Genomic DNA, 12,195 nt, shown 5'->3' with positions numbered 1-12,195 from the left:
ACTTAAATATAGTAAATGTTTCAGTAAGATAACAGCATTGATTTGTCTTTATGTCTTTCTCTGAGCCTCTCCTCTTCAATTTGTCACTTTTCTCTTTCCTTCTCTTCCTTTATTCCTTCCTTCCTGTCTTTTTTAAAGGAAGTTTCACTTACCTTGCAGCCTAAGCCTGAAACATTTGTGCACAATTGTGATGTCTAAAGACAAACTAAGGTTCCTACTGAAGTTGAAAAATGTTTTCTGCTACATTCAGTTTCTAAAACATATTCTAACATTCTTTTGTCTGTAATAGCTTACCCTTGACCCTTCATATTCCTAGGCATATTTTTATATCAAATCATTGTCACCAAACCCAAGATTTTATATACCTTAGGATGGGTATTTTCTACTCTCAACATATATTAACTCATATGATGTGATTTGCCAAAAGTATTATCAAAAGAAAATCATTTTTTCTCCTTTTCAATCATTAGCTTTCATAAAATGACATCACATTAAACATGTGTCTTTAATAAAACAATGACAGTAAGGATATTTCAGGATTCAAACAGGACAAGGTAATATGGTAAATCTTATACATTTCATTGATATTTAATTTCAAAAGTCTCCCTCCAATGATAAATTAAAATTAGGCAGCAATAGAATGGCATCCCATGGAATGAAATATATGATAAAAGTTTTCTAAAGTGTGTTCTCTCTGCTCCCCACAACAAATTATCTTTCTTTACATTTGTTCAGAACTTGTGCTGATATTTAGGTGCCCTTTGACATTTTTAATCTCGCTTGGAGTGTAATTTTCTCTAAGACAGCTGAAATGGCTTTGGTGTGAAACTTGAGATTGAAATACGGGTCAGTTACTTGCTGACAAGTGTGTGACCCATGACTGCCTACAGTTCACTCTGCATTTTACAGATGAGAAAACTGAGGTCAATAGCATTCGATAACATATCAAACTAGTTGATGGAAAAGCCAAAATTCAAATACAAATCAGTCTGATTCCAAAATATATGTTATCTTATTACACAGGGCCAATTTCAATTGTTACTGTTTTGAATACTGTTTAAAACATTATTCATGATGCTTGTTAAAATGTAAAGTAGATTTTATTCAGGACTATTGCAATAAGTATGGGGACTACTGCTATGGGGTTTTGCAGTAAGGGACAGAGATTGGGCTCAACTCAAAACACAACAAGAAAAAGTGAGACTTCATAGCCAAAATAAAGAGTAGAAGTCATTGGATGAAAAATTATTAAGAGGAAACATTAGGGATAAGCGGGGGATTGTGGCTAAACCAATTTAGCAGAATTTTTGTTAAAACTGGGCGATGCAAAGGTGGACAAAGCAGCCCAAAAGTTGATGTATAGTTGAGAAGAGTATTAAGAGGAGCCTGACTAAAGTATAGTCAAGGAGAGACTTTTTGTCAGGATCCAGTAACACTTCAATTTCTTTATATTATTGTTGTAATGTTTTTACATTCAAAGCTATTTGCATCTAGAAGCATAGTTAATAATGTTGTTTAATGGACTTGTAAAGCAACTGATCAATCTCATACATTTCAACAACATGAAAAGGTGTTTGCACATTGTAATATACTTTTTGTTACTAATTTCTCACTGATAATTTTTTTAGAATACAAGAAGTGATATTGGAGAATACTTAAAACTTATAGACTCTGGAATATAATGTTTTAACATCTTAAAACCTTTCTGGCTATGGAGACTGCCCCTTCCAGAGCTAGTCAATTTTTTTTTTTTTTTTTTTTTTTTTGAGACGGAGTCTTGCTCTGTCGCCCAGGCTGGAGTGCAGTGGCGCGATCTCGGCTCACTGCAACCTCTTCCTCCCAGGTTCACGCCATTCTCCTGTCTCAACCTCCCGAGTAGCCGGGACAACAGGCGCCCGCCACCACGCTGGGCTAATTTTTTGTATTTTCAGTATACACAGGGTCTCACCACGTTAGCCAGGATGGTCTCAATCTCCTGACCTCGTGATCCGCCCGCCTCGGCCTCCCAAAGTGCTGGGATTACAGGCGTGAGCCACCACGCTCGGCCTAGTCAATTCTTAGAGACAACAAAGAGCTCAGGAAGCATCGTCTTTGATGTAAAAAATAACCAGTCCAGGGTCACATCTCGTCTATCTGACCGGCACACTCCAGGAGACAATATTCCTCTGCCTCGATCATCCCAGGTTCAGATGCTAGGCTACTAGAGCCTACCCATATAAATTAGGGTCCACTGATGAGTAAACATTACACAAAAGAACACAGAATAGACTTCCATGGATTTGAATCCTGGTTCTAGTACATACCAGCTTTGAATTTTGGCAAGTTCCTCTCTAAGCTTCATTTCTCTCTGACAGAAAATTAAACAATACTAATAGGCCTATACCAAGGAGTTGTTGTGAGGTTTGCTTGAGAATATGTCAACACGTAGCTCGATGCCTACCGAGGAGTAAATGCTCAGTAAATATTACCTATGTCATTGTTGACTACATTGGAAGATATTTCAGAAGTTATTCATATTTCCTCCTCTTCCTTTCCCCCAATTTAAAGGGAAGCAAAGTCTGGCCACAAAAACATTGGTCTGACTCTCTCATTTGTCTTATCTCTAGTCTAAAATAGCTTCCATTTCACCATTCTGCCACTCAAGAAAAACTGGAGATTTAAATGACCAGTTGAATGAAAGGTTATTGTTTAATAAGCTGATGGCCTTCAAATGCCAATATCAAAAAAAGGAGAAGAAAAACAGAAAAAACACTAGTTTGAAAGTAATTGTTGACATGATAATACATTTAAAAGTGATGATACATATTTATTTCCAGACTCAAGAAAAAGACATTAACATATCACAAACTTCCTAAGCCTGGTTTAAAGAAATATATTCTTATAATTAAGATCATTTAATACCCAATATTGATGAATTTGATTTTTGATGTCCGTGGATTACATAAAAACAACCAACAAAAGTTTGAGGGTTTTTAATGATGTTTTTTCTCCAGCCCAAACTTCTGTGATCTAAACACCCTTGGTTGTGTGGTAATCCTGTATAAGTTGGTGCATATTCTAGAAAGAATCAGCTTTACACTTTAAAAAGGAACTGACACAAACTTTCATATTGTTAATTCTCAAGACCATACTTCAGGCTCAACCAGTCTCTGCACTCCTGTTGGTTTCTGAAAGAGGAGCCAGAGCCCCAGTTTGCTTTCCTTGCTTTCCTGTTGCTCATGGTGACCATTTACTCTTTCTCCCTTTTAACTTTTCTCAGACAGCGGCTATAGAGCAGTGTGTGGTTTGCCACACTCATTCTTCTTTTACTGCTCCTAAGAAAAGAAGAAACAGCTCTTTTATTTTACTACCTTACAGCAAATCATAAGCAAGAAAATAATCTGGGAGAAACACAGGCTTAAAATGACATCTTACCACTTCTATTCAACATTGTATTAGAGGTTCTAGCCAGGGCAATTAGGCAAGAAAAGGAAATAAAAATCATCCTGATTGCAAAGGAAGAAGTTAAACTATCTCTATTTGCAAATGACATGATCTTGTGTATATATAATCCTAAAAAATCCATCAAAAAAAAAACTATTGGAACCAATAAAGGAGTTTAGAAAAGTTGCAGGCTACAAAATAACATGCAAAAAGCAACCATATCTCTATACATCTTCAATGAACAAAAATATCCCATGAAATTAACAAAATGATTCTATTTACAACAGCATCAAAAACAAGTGAAAAACTTAGAAATATATTTAACAAAAGTAGCATGGACTGTAATCCCATGCAGTGGTTTATGACTGTAATCCCAGCAATTTGGGAGGCCAAGGCAGGAGGATTGCTTGAGATCAGGAGTTCAAGACCAGACCAGACAATATGGCAAAACCTTGTCTCTACAAAAAATACAAAAAATTAGCCAGGTGTGGTAGGGCATGCCTGGAGTCCTAGCTACCTGGGAGCAGGGGTGGGGTGGTGGGAGATGAGGAAGGGTGAAGGGGACAGGGCACAGTGCTGAGGTGGGAGTATCGTCTGAGCCTGCAAGGTCAAGGCTGCAGTGAGCCATGTTTGTGTCACCGCACTCCAGCCTGGGCAACAGAGTAACATCTTGTCTCAAAAAAAAAAAAAAAAAAAAAGTAGTATAAAACTTATTCTCCGAAAACTACAAAACATTGGTGAAATAAATGAAAGAAGATCTAAATGAAAGATAAAATGTAGCCCTGTGTGGTGGCAGATGCCTGTAGTCCCAGCTAATTGGGAGGCTGGGGCAAGGCAATCACTTAAACGGGGAGGCAGAGGCTGCAGTGAGCCGAGATTGTGCCACTGCACTCCAGCCTGGGTGACAGAGCAAGACTCTGTCTCAAAAAAAAGATAAAATGAAAGATATTCTGTGTTCATGAATTGGAAGACTTACTATTGTTAAGATGGCAACGCTCCCCAAGTTGATCTACATATTTAATACAATTCTCTTAAAAATTCCAACTGGATTTTTTTTTGCAGAAATTGGCAAGCTAATCCTGAAATCATATGGAAATGCAAAGACCCAGAATAATCAAAACAATCTTGAACAAAATTGGAAGACTCACACTTCCAATTTCAAAACTTACTACCAAGTTCTACAGCAATTAAAGCAGTGTGGTACTGGCATAGGGACAGGCATATATATCGATGGAATAGAATTGAGAGTCTAGAAATAAAGTCTCACATGTATGGTCAAATGATTTTAGATATGAGTATCAAGACAATTCAATAGAGAAAGAATAATATTTTCATCAAATTGTGCTCAGACAACTGGATATCTACATGTAAAAGAATGAAATTGAACCTGTACCTCACATTAGATACAAAAATTAACTCAAAATGGATCAAAGACTTAAATCTAAGAGCTAAAGCTATAACTCTTTTATAGGAAAAAAGAGGCATACATCATGGTGACATTGGGTTAAATAATGTTTTCTTAGATATAATACCAAAAGAACAAATGACAAAAACATAAATTGGATATCATCAAAATAAACACCTTTTTATGCAAAGAACACCATCAAGAAAGTGAAAAGAAAATCAAAAAATGGGAGAAAATATTTTCAAATCATGTATCTGATAAGGAACTTGTTTCTCCAATATATAAATAATTCTTATCACTCAGTAATAAAAATGACAAATGGCCCAATTAAAAAAGTCAACGTGGCTGAATAGTTACTTCTCCAAAGAAGATATACACATGGCCAATAAACACAGAAATGCATGCCTAACACCATTATCCATTAGGGAAATGCAGATCAAAACCACAATGTTATACCACTTCACACTCACTAGGACAGTGCTACATAATAAAAAAGACAGCACTGGCAAAGTGTCCAAAAACTGGAACTCTCATAAACTGCTGGTGGAACTGCTTTGAAAAAGTCTGGTAGTTTCTCAAAAGGTTAAATGTCGACTGACTGAGTGATCCAGCAATTCCACCCCTAGGTTTATACCCAAGAAAAATGAAAATGCGTGACCACATGAAAACTTATCCATGAGTGTTGGTAGCAGCAATATTCATAACAGCCAAAAAGTGAAAACAATCCAAATACCCAAATATCTATCACTTGATAAAAGGCTATATAAAATGTGGTATGTCCATATAATGAAATATTATTTTGTGATTCAAATGAATGTAGTACCAATACATGCTACACCATGGATGAACTTTGAAAACATTATACCAAGTGAAAGAAACCAGTCACAAAAACACCATGTATTGTATGATTCCATTGATATAAAATAACCACAATAGGCAAGTCTGTAGAGACAGAAAGTAGATTAGTGGTTGCCTAGGGCTGGTAGGGAGGCAGTAAAGTGTTGCAGGGTGACAGGTGTGAGGGCAGGACAGTAACAGGGGGAGGAATGGAAATGACCACTAATGGGCTTACAGTTTCTTTTTGGTGTGATGAAAATGTTCTAAAATTTATTTTGCTGAAGGTTGCACAACTCTGTGAAAATACTAAAAGCTATTCAATTGTACACTTTAAATAGGTGACTTGTCTGGTATGTGAAGTATATCTCAACAAAGATGTTATTTTAAGAATTAACAAGGATGGGCATGATGGCCCATACCTATAATCCCAGCAGTTTGGGAGGCCGAGGTGGGAGAATCACTTGATCCCAGGAGTTTGAGACCAGCCTGGGCAACATAGCAAGATTTTGTCTCCACATAAAAGAAAAATTTAGCCAGTTGTAGTGGCACACACCTGCAGTCCCAGCTACTCAGGAGGCTTATATGGAAGGATCACATGAACCCAGGAGGTTGAGGCTCCAGTGAGCCATGATTGTGCCACCGCACTTCAGCTTGGGTGACACAGTGAGACCCTGTCTCAAAAAAAAAGAAAAGAAAAAAAGAATTAACAGTAATTGTTAATTTTTGTTGATTCTAAGGTCCTCTTGGATCCTAGATTTTTTTTTTAAACTGTGAAAAAAATATGTTGTTATGAAACACACACACACACAATTATAAAAAGATTTCAAAAAGGAGCTTTCATTTAGTGAGCCACAAAATGGAGCAAAAATGCAAGTTTAAAAGCAAAGGGGAGTTTAATAACTATGCATTAGTTTGGAGCTATGTGCATCTGTGTGGCTTCAGAAAATGAGACACTGGGTGAGGCCAGAAAGAAGCAAAAATGCACTGTGAAGAGAAAGAGAGCTATGTTGAGTTGATTTGAATTTCGGTGAACTAAACAAGATATATAAACACAATTTTGTGTAATTTTTGCCTTAGTTTACTTCCCCCCTGTACTTGGGAAATATTCAGTAAGAACTCCTTCTGTCTTTCTCGCTATGCGTGGGCTCTGTGTTGAGGGTCTGCCTGTGTGCAGAGTGGGAGCTGGGCCAAAGGGAAGCCAATTACATCTGCAACACTGGTGTTGCTTTCGTTTTTGAGAGGAGTAATTAAAAGTCCTTTTTGTTTTGTCCTTTCTTCCTTTCTTGAGGTTAAGGATTACATTTTTTAAAAATTCTTTCTGATCCTCTACAGTTCAGCATTAGACTTTGTTGGGGTTCAAAAAACGATAATCCAAAGTATAGCACTTTGGCCTGCTGAGCACTTCCAACTAAAGCAGGGGCCGCCAACCCCCAGGCGACAGACCAGCACCAGTCCATGACCTGTTGGTGATCGCGCCTCACAGGAGGAGGTGAGCAGCAGTAAGCAAGCAAAGCTTCATCCGTATTTATAGCCACTCCCCGTCACTCACATTACCGCCTGAGCTCTGCCTCCTGTCAGATTAGTGGTGTCATTAGATTCTCATAGGAGCATAAACTCTGTTATGAACTGCACATGCGGAAGGGTCTAGGTTGCAAGGTTCTTATGAGAATCTAATGCCTGATGATCTGTCACTGTCTCCCATCACCCCTAGATGGGACCATCTAGTTGCAGGAAAACAAGCTCAGTGATCCCACTGATTCTACATTATGGTGAGTTGTATACTTATTTTATTATATATTATAATGTAATAATCATAGAAATAAAGTGCACAGTAAGTGTAATGCTCTTGAATTATCCTGAAACCACCCCCTCCCCAGTCCATGGAAAAATTGTCTTCAACAAAACCAGTCCCTGGTCCCAAAAAGGAGAGGGACTACCAATCTAAAGGACATCTGAAGGGCCTCAGAAGCAGTCTCAGGACCAAGGTCACTCTGACCTTCTCCTGCCCTCCTGTCTCTCATCCTTGAGTCTCCCTGGAAGCAAGTCACAGAAACCAGAATTCCTCTTCCCCAAGGCAGGTCATAGAAACTAGAACCCCTATTGCCCAAGTCAACCATGAATACAAGGAATAACCTACAAGGAATACAAGGCTAACCTTCTCACCTCCTACCTTTCTGTCTAGGACCTGGCCATAAAGGAATTCTCTGACCTACCCTTGTCTAATAATAGGTCATAAGACTCCTATTGTAGAGGGTTCTTGCTTCATACCCAGGTGGAGGGAATGCCACTGAGAGGCCAAGAGGAATCTGGACATGCCTTACTGGGTTTTCTCATCTCAGTCTACTGGATCACACCCTTTTTTCCAATGAAGTTTTTATACAGCTATTCATTCTTCATTCAACCTAAGCATAAAAATGGATATTTTTTCTTGTACCTTTGGATCTTCATTCCAAAGGCTTCCATGTCACATAAAACTTTAAGTAAGTCATTTTTGTATGTGCTTTTCTCCTGTTAAGTTGTCTTTTGTTATAGCAGTGTTGACTGGGACCCTTATGAGGGGTGAAGAAAGATATCACACGCTTTTTACCTCTACAGCTCAATGCTGCAAATATCCTGCAGCTTGTCTTGCTTTTTCCATGAAAGTGAAGCTTTGAGAATTATCCCTGATGATACATGTCTGTGGTACATTGATTTTCACTGCTCTGCATATTCCATTGTGTGATTAGAGCACAACTCATTTATCCATTCTCCTGTTCCAGGTTTTTACTAATGCAAACAATGCTGCAATAAAATTATTGTTCATGTCTGAATTTTTGCATGGCCTAGAATTTCTCTGGGGTATTAATCTGCCAAAGGAATTGTTTGGTCATAAGGATGAACATGTTCAAATTCATCAGGCCTTGTCACATTGCTCTTCAAAGCAGTTGTATAAATTTATCATTCTTCCCACAACTTTTGAGGGTTCCTGTTGCTCAAATCCTCATACCAAAGAAAGAACACTCTAGAAGATGTGAGCCTCAGTCCCAATTCTCCCCATCTGTACACTGGTATTAAGTTTCAGCACCTATGTTACTTACAGCAATAAATATCCTAGAGCAGACACGTCAGCTTTGCAGTTTGCTGTCCTGATTTTTAGTTTCTTCTTCATTTCTGGCCGAAGGCAATTTTTCTGCCTTTCTTAGCAGCTCAGCCCTGTATTTATAAGGATGTTAGTTATAATTTATTGAGCAATTCTTGGTGTTGGTAGCTGGAGGGTCTTCAAGTTATCTGTACTGCCAGGCCCTTAAGTCCCTATCAGTGTTTTCAGCAGCTGACCACTCTTTAAACACTCCCCAAATGTTGGATACCATGAAGTAAGTGGAATCAAATTAGCAGCTACGATGAGCTATGAAACTCTTTTCCCAAATATTCATTAGTTACCATTACAACAGCATAGCATAACAATTAATGGTAAGGACTCTGCAGCCAGGTTGTATGGATCTGAGTCCCAACTCTGTTTGACTTTGGGCAATATACTTCATCTCTCTGGACCTCAGTTTCTTCATATGCAAGATGAGGATGATGACAACAGTACCTATTCGGTAGGGTTGATGTAAAGACTCAATGAGTTACTAGTGATAAAAATGCCTAGAATTGTATCTGACACACAGCGTATGCTATGTAATCAATTGATGCATGAATAAAATCGAATAATGAATATTAGACATACATTTTTGTATGACCTGTATTATATATTATGTGAATATTTTAATAATGATTTTTCCTTCAATCCCCAGCATCAGCGATCTAAGGTTGGTAACATCATAGCACTACTTTTCACGTTTAATGATTCTAATGATAAATCACTTTTACCTAAAAGCATCTCTGTGTCCTTGAATAGAAGCAAAATGGCTGATGTCCATTGCAGAAGATTCTTTCCATTGTGGGAAGAATTCCCTGCTCAAACCAAGCTGTTATACAGCTTGGAAGCAAGAGTATTAGGAATGTAAGAGGGAGAAATGAATAAATATGAGGAAGAAGGACAAGAGAAAATATAGACTTGTTCTTCCTCCTAACCCAGTGGCGTCCAGTTGCCAGTGGCAGAATGCTGCCCAAGGAGCCTCTTCCCTCCCTTACTCCTCCCAGCTCCGCGCTTCAGTCACAGCAACTCTGCGCTCGCCACATGTGCCCCGCTGCTTCCCTAGGTTCAAAGAGGCAATTGGGGCAAAATACTGCAAAAAACTTTCTTTTTGTCTACAGTAGACAATTTCCATATTTGAGGATGTCCAGGCTGTGAGAAACCCATGCCTCAGGGATCTGACCCATCACAATAATGAAATATTGGAAAATAATCCATATGACTGTTTATTCTGCTATTGTGTCATGTATTGTCATTATCCTCTTTCCACCCTTTCAGGCCATACACACCTTAATATTTTGTACTTCACAGGTGTACAACATACTTTATTTAAACTGAAATGAACTTATTAAGGTTCACTACACAGCCCATACAGCAAACTTGATAATGCCTCACAATAATATGAATTTAGATGTAACATGATAAGAAATTAGCTCCCTCCTCAGCCAGCACCCATTCTCAAACCAGGAAGGCCAAGCTCAGTTCTCTTCCTGGGGCTGTGGAGGACGAAGTGATTACCTCATGACTGTTTTGGACTTTCTCATACACAGAGAGATGGGTATTATTCTAATAATATGCAAATTTAACAAATATCATTTTCTTTCTTTTTTCACACCATACCTGGAAAACTGACTAGAAAATTGTGTTTGCAAAAATGGTTTGCAAACTGGGCCGGGTGTGGTGGCTGAACACTAATCCCAGCACTTTGGGAGGACCAGGTGGCAGATCACTTGAGGTCAGGAGTTTGAGACCAGCCTAACCAACATGGCGAAACCCCTTCTCTACTAAAAATCCAAAGCAAAACAAAACAAAAAGCCAGGTGTGGTGGTGCACACCTGTAATCCCAGCTACTCAGGAGGCTGAGGCGGGAGACTGTTTTGAGCCCCATAGGAAAAAGTTGCAGTGAGCTGAGATCATGCCATTGCATTCCAGCCTGGGGAACAGAGTGAGACTCTGCCTTGAAAAAAATATGTTTTTTTGCAAACATTGTTAGTCATTTTCCTTGACTAAACTTTTGGACCTCACTTATAGTTTTACAGAGGGGTGGGGAGTGTTACTCTATTTCTTTATGAAGAGAAAAAAGAAAACTCTTACCAAGCAAAACAGAAACCTGTTTTGATTTATACGGTGGACCTATCAACCTCTTTTTCTATAGTTTTTCTGTAACTGCCCCAAAGGTTCTTCTTGCTCACTGCACAAACAAAATCATTTCACAGAGATCATGGCGTTGCAGTAAAGGTAGAGTTTAATTGATGCGAGGCTGGCCATACCACGTGTATTACTCAAATCAATCTCTTCGAAGGCTTGGAGGTTAGGGGTTTTTCAAAGATAGTTTGGTGAGCAGCAGGCTAGGGTATGAGTGTTGATTGGTCGGGTCAGAGATGAAATCATAGGGAGTAGAAGCTATTCTCTTGCACTGAGTGGGTTTCTGGGTGAGGCCACAGGACTGATTGGTGGGTCTCAGTGGAGCCACTAGTCATTAAAGGTGCAAAAACCTGAAAAGACATCTCAAAAAGCCAATTTTAAGTTCTACAATAGTGATGTTATCTGCAGGAGTAATTGGGGACGTTGCATATCTTGTGACCTCCTGAATAATGAATGGCTGGCAATCATTTATGTCTACACCTTAGCAGAATTCAGGCCCCTCTAATCCTCCTAGCCCGGTGGTCTCTCACTAGCTTTACAAGGTGGCTGAATTTTGGGGAAAGGCTATTATCACTTAAGCTATAAACTAAACATCTCCCACAGTTAGCTTGACCCACGCCCAGGAATATTCAAGGGTGGCTTGAATGCTAAAGGCAAGATGGGGGTTGGCTAGATCAGATCTCCTCCACTGCCATAGTTTTCTTGCTGTTGTAACTTTTGCAAAGCCAGTTTCATTTCTACCACACAGCATTCAGGATTCAGAAATACTTGGTTTCACTATTATTCTAGGCACACAAGAACCTTGTGAGTCCTGGCCCTTTTATTATTTATTCATTTATTTATTTATTTAGATGGAGTCTCACTCTGTTGCCCAGGCTGGAGTACAGTGGTGCCATCTTGGCTCACAGCAACCTCTGCCTTCACCTCCGGAGTTCAAGCAATTCTCCTGCCCCAGCCTCCCTAGTAGCTGGGATTACAGGCATGAGCCACCTGGCCTGGGATCCTGGCCCTTTTAAATCAAGTATGGGCATATGACTAGTTCTGGCCAGTGGTTTGTGGGAGGATGTGTTATGTGTCGATTCCAGGGTGGAACACTTAATTGTGGGAGCAAGATCTTTGAATTGTGCTCTTCATCTGCAGTAGTGATTGTAGATGGACAGGCGGAGATAGAACCTCCTTCATCTGCATCCCTGAAAGACTAAAATGGGGGGAGTCCTCACCCACACCCTATAGGTATGCAGATTACATAGAAAAGAAAAAGGTTATT

Source organism: Pan troglodytes, chromosome 7, assembly GCF_028858775.2.
Source record: "Pan troglodytes isolate AG18354 chromosome 7, NHGRI_mPanTro3-v2.0_pri, whole genome shotgun sequence".
NCBI lineage: Eukaryota > Metazoa > Chordata > Mammalia > Primates > Hominidae > Pan > Pan troglodytes.
This window is presented reverse-complemented; position numbering follows the sequence as displayed.